Genomic DNA, 13,124 nt, shown 5'->3' with positions numbered 1-13,124 from the left:
TGGTGTTCCACCACTGTATGGGGGGGTGGCAATAACCTGTCGCTGGAGAGCGTTGATAGGAGTAAAAGTACCTTGTATCATGAGATACCTGCCACTCTCCGACCCTTTGTGAAGAGATATGGAGGGTGGTATTGGCAATCTTGGGTTTATCAAGAAGTTAGGTGCGATCGGGGTATAGGACATATAGTCGTATGAATCGTTGAAGTGATGTTAGGATTATATAATCTAAAGATTCGGCTGTCCGACACGTATCATTGTGTCCTCAGCGGACATGTGTAGACCAGGAACGTATGGATTGGAGAACTGGGTATGTCCCTTGCCCTAAGTGAAATGGTTTGTGGGGAAGCCACAGTGTGGAGTATCTATATGTAAATGATCATGGTGTATAGAAATTGTACCAGAGCATAAGGGATTTCAATTAGGTTACTTCATTTAACGTATAAAAGCAAATAACAGTACCTTGAACTATTACAAGCAATAAGTCATAAACATCAGAGAATGAAAACCTTCGTTAGAAAAACTGCCCTTCTATGAGTTAATACAGGTACTGGTGAGTGTGGAGGATGCTGTAAATCAAAGTTATTGTTCAAATGGTAGTGTGAGGGTACGGTAACCATTGAAAAAACGTAGGCTTGTACATGAAATGCTCAATATTGGGTATAGGGAGAACTATCAAGGGGGAGTGAGTGTGGCTAAAAGTGTTGGTCTATAAACCATTATATGTGTGTTAACTAGTTGTTAGGTCGACATTTTATCTAGTATACGCGTCTGATATTATACGCACAATGAGGTGTGACATTTCTCGTTGAGATGAAGTTCATACTTGCATTCGGAGCAGTTCCTGTTGTATGAGACGGTGGTCTGTGAGAGATGTCCGTCGTTGTTGAGCGCCGTGTACTGCTGGCTATAAGGGTTGGGTAGGAATCTTCCGAAGTGCAGTTCAAGCGAGATCGGGTCTGGCTGGAAAGGGTGTTGATTTCCTTCCTGTGTTCCTCGTCTGTCTAAAAAGGTGGGTAGAATTGACTTGAGGCGTCTGGTACTGTGGTAGCCAAATCCCAATGCAAGATTCCGTAAGTATCAGGCAGGGAGAGGAGGTCCGGTACAAGTGAGTAGTATTCACTGCGCTAATCCGGAAGTCGCTCGTGATGCATGTTGGTCTTGGTAGTTTAGGTAAGTTTGAGTCAGCGGCTGCAGAGAGAGGGGGTAATGTTTCCCTGTAGTTTGAGCATTCCTGAGGAAGAAGCATTTCACTGAAACTGGTCATAATGACCAGGAACTATGCCATAAATTAAAGTAATCCAAACAGTCCAACTGAGAGATTATGACTAAATAAAGGAAGAGAAACATAAAAAGAAAGGGTTGTGTCCCGAACGGGACTAAATGTGGTTGAACAATAACCTTATAATACGGTGTGTGGAGATTTAGCGGTCCCTCCGGGCTCTTCTTGCGTTAGGGGAATCAGAAGAGCTGAATTTGCGGCAAGGGTTTCGCTGTGTCGGAGTAGAAGGAGAGCGTCTCCTTCTATAACTTGTGCCTTGCGTCTCCATAGGCTCCTCTGGTGGGTGATCTCTCCTCATGGCCGACCGGCGGAATTCGGCATACCAATTCGGTACATCAACAAGCGGGATATTGAGGGTTTTGCAGAAGTGGTGGAGATCTTCTGGCACCTTCAGCAGCGCTGTACGGCCCTGTATGGAGGCGGAGAGGCAAAAGGGGAACTTCCACTTGTAAGGTATGTTTCTGGAATGGAGGATGTCCAACAAGGGTCTAAGATCTCTGCGGTGTTGGAGCGTTATACCGGAGAGATCTTGGTATATCTGAATATTTTTCTCTTCATGAATGATTTGCGATTTGCCTCTAGCTTGTCTTAGAATCTCTTCTTTGATTTGAAAATTGACCAGGCAGCAGATCACGTCCCGCGGGGGATCTGTGTCTCTTCCCCTGGGTCTCAGGGCTCGATGGATCCTTTCCATTTCGATAGGGGAGTGTGGGGGTTTATTCAACAGGCCATTGAACAGTGCAGTTATTGATGGCTGTAATTGGTGTCCTTCGATCATTTCTGGGATTCCTCTTATTCGTAAATTATGGCGTCTGCCTCGGTTGTCGAAGTCTTCGAGATGCCTCTGTAAGTCCCGCATTTGAAGGGTATGGGTGTCAACCTGGTGTGTAGTCTTGCGGATCTGTATCTCTTGGCGTTCCGCCATTTTTTCAGCGGCCTGCACTCTGTCGGTGAGAGAGTGGATATCAAGGGAGGTTTTGATTTTATATTGGTTTCCAGTTGGCTTTCATTTGTCCTCGTTTGATTTGTTGCTACCACGAGTCATCTGCTCCAATGTTGGGAACTTCCATCTTTTGAATATTTGTTGATTTGCGCTTACTCCTCTGTAAGGTAACAGTATGAGTGTGTATCTACTCCCGCCTTGGCGCATGTGTCATAAATTTTCATCCGGATTCTGATAGTGCTTTTCATTTTTATACATTATTGTAACTATGTGTTTTTATTTGTAGATAGTGAGACCTTTTCTCTTTCTTGCAACTATCTGAACCCCGAGTGTGCCCTGAAGAAGTTTTTGACAACGAAACGCGTAGACTCATTAGGGCTCACATCATGTATATTTTATATATATGATTTTTATGTGTCTTTTTCATGTCCTTTTTGCATTGTGTATATGTATATCTATATTTGTATTCCAATAAAAGTTTATATTTTTTGATATCCCTTTGGTTTGCTGTGCCCTTAAGGTCCGTACCCGGGGTTACCTTTTGATGAACCCCCTTTTTTCTTTTGCAACATCATAATGATTTACGGATGAGACAATTGGAGTGTCCTTCTTTTCTTTATTTTCAGCTTTATTGCCAATCGCAATGTACTTTTAAAATCTATTCCCTTATATAGTAAAGCTTGTGGTTTTCTGGCCTTAGGCAGTTAGTTGAAACAATAGACAAAAAACAAGTTAAAGCAATGTGTCCTTAGAAACCATTTTAAAAATCAGTCTCCATTTTAGATGCAATAATCACAAAATAAACATTAAAACTTTTCCAACAGATCTCTAAATAAGGTGTCAACCCGTGTGAACTACCTATGGAGTATCCACATGAGAGAATTGTGAAAAATATATAGCAATTGTGAACACCATTTTTTTCAAGATCACCCTGCCCACTACTGACAACGGAAGTTTACACCACATTGAGCATTCAGCCTTAAATTGTTTAAGTAGGGGGGGAAATTCAAATCCAAATAGGAGCTTGGGTCAGCAGTAACATGGACACCCAAATATTTTAATGAGGCGACTATCTTAATGGACTGGGCACACTCTGGCAATGGGTGAGTGATTGAATCTAGTGGCAGTAGGATAGATTTACTCCAGTTAATGAAGAAGCCCGACAGAGTATCAAGTCGTTCTATAAGAAACATGAAGTTCCGGAGGGAGGAGGTCATATCTCCCAAATATAAAATAGTGTCATCGCTGTATAGGGAGACCTTATCTTCCCCCAACCCCCTGATAAATCCCCTAATATGTTGGGAGGTTCTGATTTTTCCAGCCAGGGGTTACAGTGCAAGTGGCAACAGCAGGGGTGACAGGGGAAATTCCTGCCACGTGCCTCTGTGAAGGAGGAAAGGGTCAAAAGGTCCCCATGAATCCACAGCTTGGCCATAGGGGCCAAAATCAACACTTGTACCCATTTAATAAATGTATCACCCAGTCCAAAGTCCCACCATACTTCCCATAGATGCATTCACTCAACGCTGTCAAATTGCTCTGTTACCATGGTTATAGACAGGCAATTGGAAATTTAAAAACAACCTTCTGATGTTTAGCACCATGGATCTAGCCGGAATAAAGCCAGATTGAACCCTATGAATGAGTTTAGAGATGACTTTAGCCAGTCTATTTGCCAATTCTCAGGCAAGGAGCTTGACATCTGTTGAGAAATGGGTCTGTAAGAGTCAGGGGACATTTCATCTTTACTGGGCTTAAGCAAGAGAACAATAACAGCCTCAGTCATAGAAGAGGGGAGATGTTCCACCTCCAGAGCATCTAGGTAAGTACTACGTAAGTTGGGCAAAAGGAGTTTTGCATACCGCTTATACACCTCCGCAGGAAGCCCATCCACTCCTGGCGACTTACCCCCGGGAGTAAGAGCCAGTGCATCTAGCATTTCATTGATAGTCAAAGAGGCATTCAAAATTTCCTGGTCCAATGGAGACAACTGGGGAAGCGGACAGTCATTCAAAAAAACAAGAAATAGTATCCAGTGTTGACGAAACCATATCAGCATAGAAGGCACAAAACACCTGAAGAATATCCAAATGAGAATGGACAGTAACCTCCTGAGTGTTAGTGATGGCTAGAATATAGGAGAATCTCTGCTGTGTTTTAGCCAGCATAAGGCCAATGTTTTCTCGCTCTTCAATTTTTTTTTTTTTTTTTTAATTTATCATTCACGATTTTTATTGAAAAAGTTTTAGAAACGAACAAAGATACATGCACTGTGCACATAGCAGATATTTTGTAAACATAGCATGCTGAAAAAACTATTTGGTAAACATTATCAAAATAAATGAAGAGACACCAGCAATAATAGGGGTACATCATTAAGGGCCACTAGTGTGGACCATTTAGAGCAGAGAATCACAACTCAAAGTTAGCAGTATATCAGCATTCAAATATTCTAAATATTTTTGTTGTAAAATAAGTATTAATTCTAAGCCCTAATGATGGTTAGCTGTTTAGACAAAGTTGAGCTTCCAACCATATACTTTGAAAGCTCAATTAGTCCATAGCGCCAGTAAGCATACAGGGTCTCCAAGGTTACATGTTTTGAGGTCTTGCCTCTTTGTCAAAGGAGATTTGACAAAGAGGCAAGACCTTGAAACATGTCATCTTGGAGACCCTGTATGCTTACTGGCACTATGGACTCCTGTAATATGGCAGCCTGAGGACTTAGGCCCCTTTCACACTGGGGCGGTGGGGGCGTCGGCGGTACAACAGCGCTATTTTTAGTGCTGCTGTACCGTCGTTCTTGCAGCGGTATTCGGCCGCTAGCGGTGCGGTTTTAACCCCCGCTGGCGGACGAAAAAGGGTTAAAATCCCTCGTACAGCGCGGCTATAGCCGTGGTATTGCCGCGGTATAGCCGCGCTGTCCCATTGATTTCAATGGGCAGGAGCGGTGAATACACCGCTCCTTCACTGCTCCAAAAAAACGGTTTGCAGGACTTTTTTCACCGTCCTGCCTGCGACACCGCTTCAGTGTGAAAGCCCTCGGGCTTTCACACTGAACAAACAGCGGAGGCTGTTTAGGGGCAGTTTGCAGGCGGTATTTTTAGCGCAATACCGCCTGCAAACCGCCCCAGTGTGAAAGGGGTCTTACTGTTAGCAGTGATGCACTTTAAGTCTGACAGAGCAGCTCCAGCATTCCCGCTGGCTTGAATGCTGCAGCTTCTTCCACTCTTACCTTCCAGGGAACATGGATTTTGCCACAGTATACCTGCTGGTCTGGTAGTTTGTGAGAGTGCACACCAGACAAGAGTCCCACGTGGTTTAGATATGCTTTTCATCCACTGCACACTGTGGAAACCAGTGTAAGCACCATTTATGATTACTGCTTTTACGTGGTAACGGTGGACTTTGTTTTTAACCCTTTATTGACTCAATAAAGTGTCCATAGGATTTTATATGAGATTGACATCTGGGCACATCCTGCCCAGGCCAATTTTCAGCTTTCAGCTCTGTCACTCTTTGAATGACAATTGCACAGTCATGCTACACTATACCCATATGACATTTTTATCATTTTTTTTACACAGTTAGAGCTTCCTTTTTGTTGGTATTTAATCACTACTGGGTTTTTTATTTTTTGCTAAACAAACAAAAAAAGACAGAAAAGTTAGGAAAAAAAAAAGTTTTCATAGTTTGTTATAAAATTTTGTAAACAGGTTATTTTTCTCCTCCGTTGATTAGCACTGATGAGGCTACACTGATGAGCACTGATAGGCTGCACTGATAGGTGGCACTGATGAGGCGGCACTGATCAGGAGACACTGATTGTTGTAAGAGTATTGAAATTATGCGCTGGAAGCTTCTTGTTTGCAGCAATAGATTTACTTTCATGGAGGATATATCAGAACATGTCTTTTCATGAGAACAGGAAGCAGGAATATACAAAAACACAGTGAGGAAAGACAAACACTTCCTCTCATTACATTACCATAGAATACAAATTATAACACTGCAGTGCAACCTGCTGGATAGAAAGGTATAATGCATACAGTATATATTGTCAGTTTATATAAGCAACTTTGCTGTTCTTTCAACACCCCTTCTCAACAGCATGTGCGTTGTCAAATTATATTCAGCTTCTTCTGGAAATAATTATGACGTTCCTTCAACAAAGGCTCGGTGAGTGCATCAGCAGTCATCTCCTCTGACGGGCAGTATTGAATGCTAATAACTCCTTGCTCTTGATTATCCCTCGGTAGGTAATACTTGATGTTAATGTGTTTGGTCCTAGGATTGACCCATTCTGACTGTGTGAGCTTTTTACATCCCTGGTTGTCTTCAAAAAGGAATTGGTTTTGATATGTCTACCCCAATATCCACAAAAAAGTTGACAAATCCATATCGCTTCTTGACATGCGTGTGCTGCTGCAATGTACTCTGACTCAGTTGAATATAGAGCTTCTTGAAGTGACTTTAATTTTTCTTCTGCTGCCTTTCTCTATTTATTGGCATCATGTTTTGGCAGTTTTTCTATGTCTTCCCAGGATGTTGGTTCAAGTATGCTGTGTGCTTTGACAGTGTATGACAGCTTGCAGGGTGGTATCCCCTTTGTGGTCCAAGTGAATCTTCTGACTTCAGACAGTTCATCGGAATTTGGTGGGGAACTTGATTTAGGCTTTGTGAGTCCTCTTGTTCTGACTCCTGCACAGGTTCACTTTGATCAACCTTTTCTTCTGGTTTGCTTGGTATATTCACTTCACAGCTTTCAGGGATTGATGTTTCTGGTGATGGACTTTCATCAAAATAAACACTACGTCTTATTATCACTTTGTAAGTCTTTGGGTGTAGGATTCTGTAACCCATAGTTCACTTGCTGTAGCCTGCTGGAAATTGCCCCCTATGGTTCTGTTCTCCGGGTACTCCGGTTTCCTCCCACATTCTAAAGACATGCTGGTAGGTTAATCGGATCCTGTCTAAATTGGCCCTAGTATGAATGTGTGTTAGGGACCTTGGGTTATAAGCTCCTTGAGGGGAGGGACTGATGTGAATGTACAATGTATATGTAAAGCGCTGCATAAATTGACTATGCTATATAAGTACCTGAAATAAATAAATAAGCGGTTGTGTACCTGAAATAATCATCAATGAAAGTCAGTATATTTCTGTTCCCACTGCTGAAAATATGCAAAAATAGGATATCTATCCTATGTAGCGTGCTTTTCTGTATCAACTAATATTGTGTCAAAAATATACTATCCACATAGTGTTACTAGTGACAAAATAATATTCCAAAAAACTACCAAAAAACTGTTTAAAGTGCTAGAGTTAAAACATGACAAAATATAAAAAAAATGTGCAATGTGCCAATATTACTTAGTGACCATCAAATATCACATATCACCATGAATGTATACTACATACTGCAAAAATGTCCTCAATAGGCATGAATAGATTCTGGACAGCCGCACTCAAATAATAGCCGAGTTTATTGAAAGATACACATCAAAATTCAAAGGATCACAGCAGACAAAGACGAGCTGATGTTTTGCACTGGCGTCAGTGCTTACTCATAGCTCATAGCTGCTGGATTTGCTTGGTGCCGGCTCAAGGGCACCATAACATGTGAGTTTAACCATGTTTTTAACTTTTTTAATAAAATGAAATGACATACTATACAACGATGGCTATCCATATGTCTTTATGAGCACTGAACAGAGCAAGAGATACCAATATATTGCTTGGAAAGGCTGCTATTGGACCCATGGTGTTGAAGTCATGATAAGTGGTGGATTAGGAGCACAATATACTGAAAAGGAACATCACTGCACAGAAGTGATCACTCACTGAAGACATCCAGTGTACTGTGGTGTTTTTGCATATGTCGAGTACATTTATTTATTTTTTTGCACTGTATGTACATATGCATGTTGATAATTTATATTTTGTTAGTAATATTGCCACATTGTTTATTATAAATTTTTTTTGATATTTTGTAGCACTAGCACTTTAAATAGTTTTTAGTAACACATACGTCATTGCACAGAAGTAATTACCCACTGAGGACATCTAGTGGGCTGTAGTGTTTATGCACATGTTGAGGACATTTTTTGCAGTATGTAGTATACATGCATGGTGATATGTGATATTTGATGTAATATTGGCACATTGCACATTTTTTAATATATTGTCATTTTTTAGCACTAGCACTTTAAACTGTTTTTTGGTATTCTTTTCGAATATTATTTTTTCACTAGTAACACTATGTGGATAGTATTTTTTTGACACAATATTAATTGATACAGAAAACCATGCTACATAGGATAGATATCCTATTTTTGCATATTTTCAGCATTGGTATCATACACAGAAGTTAGTGCAATCCACTTTTATAATATTTTGATACTCTACCATTTTTGTGTAGGCTTACATGATTGTAGCAAACTAGTAAATTTTTAGTTTTGCGCCGGTAGCACATCTGGTCGGATTACATACATATTTCTGTTTCCGCCTGACGTGGAAGTTTTTATTGGACCGCATATGTCACTGTGTATGAGCTGCAGGGGGTGGGTAGTTTTTCTTTGAGATGCCTGTGGAAGGGAAGCATGTGTGGCTTTTGCTTCAATGCAGCACTTGCATTTCATGAGCACTTTGCAAGACGCTATTATTAAATCTTCTAAAGCCTCTCTTTATAATGTCCTATATATCTTCTGGACTTCTGTGCCCCAGCCGCCTGTGCCATAAGTGAATACATTTGTTGTGTATGTCATTAGAGATTATATTGGCTTACTGGTCTGTGGTGATGAGCCTGTATAGGGGATCATCCAGTTTTCTTTTTGTGAGGAATCGCTTATTATTGTGAAATGTGCATTCATCACCCTGGAATTTAACTGTGAGACCGTTGTTTGCAAGACTTTTCACTGATAGAAGGCTGCCTTCTATTTTTGGAACATTCAGCACTTTCTTTACAAGGATGCTCTACTTGCCTTGTGGTGTAATGCAGTTCAGGAAGCCCTGACCTTTACCTTCTGAAGTTATGCTTTTCCCATTTGCTAAGAAAACTTTGCACCAGCCGTGTGGCTTACCGCTCTGTGTTATTTAAAAGTTGGCACTCTATGATGTGTCTGCAGTTTCCTTTGTAGCTGCTTTGACTCTTTCTTTTGCGGATAGCTTTAGCTTTCGCTACTCGGCTTTCCAGATAGAACATTCCTTTTTTAAGAGACCGGTCCTTTTACAGCAAAAACAGGCTCTGCTTTCTTTGTTGCGCTTTGTGCCTTTGTACATTTTAACCACTTGCCGACCGCCTCACGCCGATGTACATCAGCAGAATGGCACGGACAGGCAGATCACGTACCTGTATGTGATCTGCCTCCCGAGGGTGGGGGGGTCCGATAGGACCCCTGGTGCCCGAGGCGGTCGGCTTTGGTCTGGGAGCGATGAGAGGCGAGGAGGAGATCATCCATTCGTGCCCCCCCCTCGTGATCGCTCCCAGCCAATCAGAATCATTCCTCTGCTGCTGTATGCTAAACAGCAGCAAAGGAAATGATGTCATCTCTCCTCGGCTCGGTATTTTCCGTTCCGGCGCCGAGGAGAGAAGACTGCAATGTGAGTGCACCAACACACACACACACACACAGTAGAACATGCCAGGCACACTTTACACCCCCCGATCACCCCCCCCCACCGTCACACTGACACCAAGCAGTTTTTTTTTTTCTGATTACTGCATGGTGTCAGTTTGTGACAATTAGTGTGGTAGGGCAGTTAGTATTAGCCCCCTGTAGGTCTAGGGTACCCCCCTAACCCCCCTAATAAAGTTTTAACCCCTTGATCACCACCCGTCGCCAAGCGATCATTTTTCTGATCGCTGTATTAGTGTCGCTGGTGATGCTAGTTAGGGAGGTAAATATTTAGGTTCGCTGTCAGCGTTTTATAGCGACAGGGACTCCCATATACTATCTAATACATTTTTTAACCCCTTGATTGCCCCCTAGTTAACCCTTTCACCACTGATCACCGTATAACTGTTACGGGTGACGCTGGTTAGTTCGTTTATTTTTTATAGTGTCAGGGCACCCGCTGTTTATTACCGAATAAAGGTTTAGCCCCCTGATCGCCCGGTGGTGATATGTGTCGCCCCAGGCAGCGTCAGATTAGCGCCAGTACCGCTAACACCCACGCACGCAGCATACGCCTCCCTTAGTGGTATAGTATCTGAACGGATCAATATCTGATCCGATCAGATCTGTACTAGCGTCCCCAGCAGTTTAGGGTTCCCAAAAACGCAGTGTTAGCGGGATCAGCCCAGATACCTGCTAGCAACTGCATTTTGCCCCTCGGCCCAGCCCACCCAAGTGCAGTATCGATCGATCACTGTCACTTACAAAACACTAAACGCATAACTGCAGCGTTCACAGAGTCAGGCCTGATCCCTGCGATCGCTAACAGTTTTTTTGGTAGCATTTTGGTGAATTGGCAAGCACCAGCCCCAGGCAGCGTCAGGTTAGCGCCAGTACCGCTAACACCCACGCACGCACCGTACACCTCCCTTAGTGGTATAGTATCTGAACGGATCAATATCTGATCTGATCAGATCTATACTAGCGTCCCCAGCAGTTTAGGGTTCCCAAAAACGCAGTGTTAGCGGGATCAGCCCAGATACCTGCTAGCACCCTCCGCCCGGCCCAGCCCAGCCCACCCAAGTGCAGTATCGATCGATCACTGTCACTTACAAAACAATAAACGCATAACTGCAGCGTTCGCAGAGTCAGGCCTGATCCCTGCAATCGCTAACAGTTTTTTGGTAGCGTTTTGGTGAACTGGCAACCACCAGCGGCCTAGTACACCCCGGTCGTAGTCAAACCAGCACTGCAGTAACACTTGGTGACGTGGCGAGTCCCATAAGTGCTGTTCAAGTTGGTGAGGTGGCAATCACAAGTAGTGTCCCGCTGCCACCAAGAAGAAGACAAACAGGCCCGTCGTGCCCATAATGCCCTTCCTGCTGCATTCGCCAATCCTAATAATTGGGAACCCACCGCTTCTGCAGCGCCCGTACTTCCCCCATTCACATCCCCAACCAAATGCAGTCGGCTGCATGAGAGGCATTTTTATGTCCTCCCGAGTACCCCTACCCAACGAGCCCCCCAAAAAAGATGTTGTGTCTGCAGCAAGCGCGGATATAGGCATGACACCCGTTATTATTGTTCCTCCTGTCCTGACAATCCTGGTCTTTGCATTGGTGAATGTTTTGAACGCTACTATTCACTAGTTGAGTATTAGCGTAGGGTACAGAATTGCACAGACTAGGCACACTAACACAGGGTCTCCCAAGATGCCATCGCATTTTGAGAGACCCGAACGTGGAACCGGTTACAGTTATAAAAGTTAGTTACAAAAAAAGTGTAAAAAAAAAAAAAACACAAAAAAAATATAAAATAAAAAAAATAGTTGTCGTTTCATTGTTCTCTCTCTCTCTATTCTCTCTCTATTGTTCTGCTCTTTTTTACTGTATTCTATTCTGCAATGTTTTATTATTATTATGTTTTATCATGTTTGCTTTTCAGGTATGCAATTTTTTATACTTTACCGTTTACTGTGTTTTATTGTTAACCATTTTTTTTGTCTTCAGGTAAGCAATTCACGACTTTGAGTGGTTATACCAGAATGATGCCTGCAGGTTTAGGTATCATCTTGGTATCATTCTTTTCAGCCAGCGGTCGGCTTTCATGTAAAAGCAATCCTAGCGGCTAATTAGCCTCTAGACTGCTTTTACAAGCAGTGGGATGGAATGCCCCCCCCCCACCATCTTCCGTGTTTTTCTCTGGCTCCAAACATCTCTATGGCCTAAGAAACTGGAAGCTACAAGCATTTCATGACTTAGATTTCGCCGGATGTAAACAGCGCCATTGGGAAATTGGGAAAGGATTTTATCACACCAATCTTGGTGTGATCAGATGCTTTGAGGGCAGGGGAGAGATCTAGGACCCCAATTTTTTCAAAAAAGAGTACCTGTCACTACCTATTGCTATCATAGGGGATATTTACATTCCCTGGGATAACAATAAAAATGATTAAAAAAAAAAATGAAAGGAACAAAATAAGATAAAAAAGCAAAAAAAAAATAAAGTAAAAAAAAAAAAAATGCACCCCTGTCCCCCCCTGCTCTCGCGCTAAGGCGAACGCAAGCGTCGGTCTGGCGTCAAATGTAAACAGCAATTGCACCATGCATGTGAGGTATCACCGCGAAGGTCAGATCGAGGGTAGTAATTTTAGCAGTAGACCTCCTCTGTAAATCTAAAGTGGTAACCTGTAAAGGCTTTTAAAGGCTTTTAAAAATGTATTTATTTTGTTGCCACTGTACGTTTGTGCGCAATTTTAAAGCATGTCATGGTATTCATGTACTCGGCCTAAGATCATCTTTTTTATTTCATCAAACATTTGGGCAATATAGTGTGTTTTAGTGCAATAAAATTTTAAAAAGTGTGTTTTTTCCCAAAGAAATGCGTTTGAAAAATCGCTGCGCAAATACTGTGTGAAAAAAAAAAATGAAACACCCTCCATTTTAATCTGTAGGGCATTTGCTTTAAAAAAATATATAATGTTTGGGGGTTCAAAGTAATTTTCTTGCAAAAAAAAATAATTTTTTCATGTAAACAAAAAGTGTCAGAAAGGGGTTTGTCTTCAAGTGGTTAGAAGAGTGGGTGATGTGTGACATAAGCTTCTAAATTTTGTGCATAAATGCCAGGACAGTTCTAAACCCCCCCAAATGACCCCATTTTGGAAAGTAGACACCCCAAGCTATTTGCTGAGAGGCATGTCGAGTCCATGGAATATATTGTGACACGAGTTGCGGGAAAAAGACAAAATTTTTTTTTTTTTTTGCACAAAGTTGTCAAATGATATATT

This window comes from Aquarana catesbeiana, linkage group LG08 (genome assembly GCF_042186555.1).
Source record: "Aquarana catesbeiana isolate 2022-GZ linkage group LG08, ASM4218655v1, whole genome shotgun sequence".
Taxonomy (NCBI): Eukaryota; Metazoa; Chordata; class Amphibia; order Anura; family Ranidae; genus Aquarana; species Aquarana catesbeiana.
Note: the sequence above shows the minus strand (reverse complement) of the source record.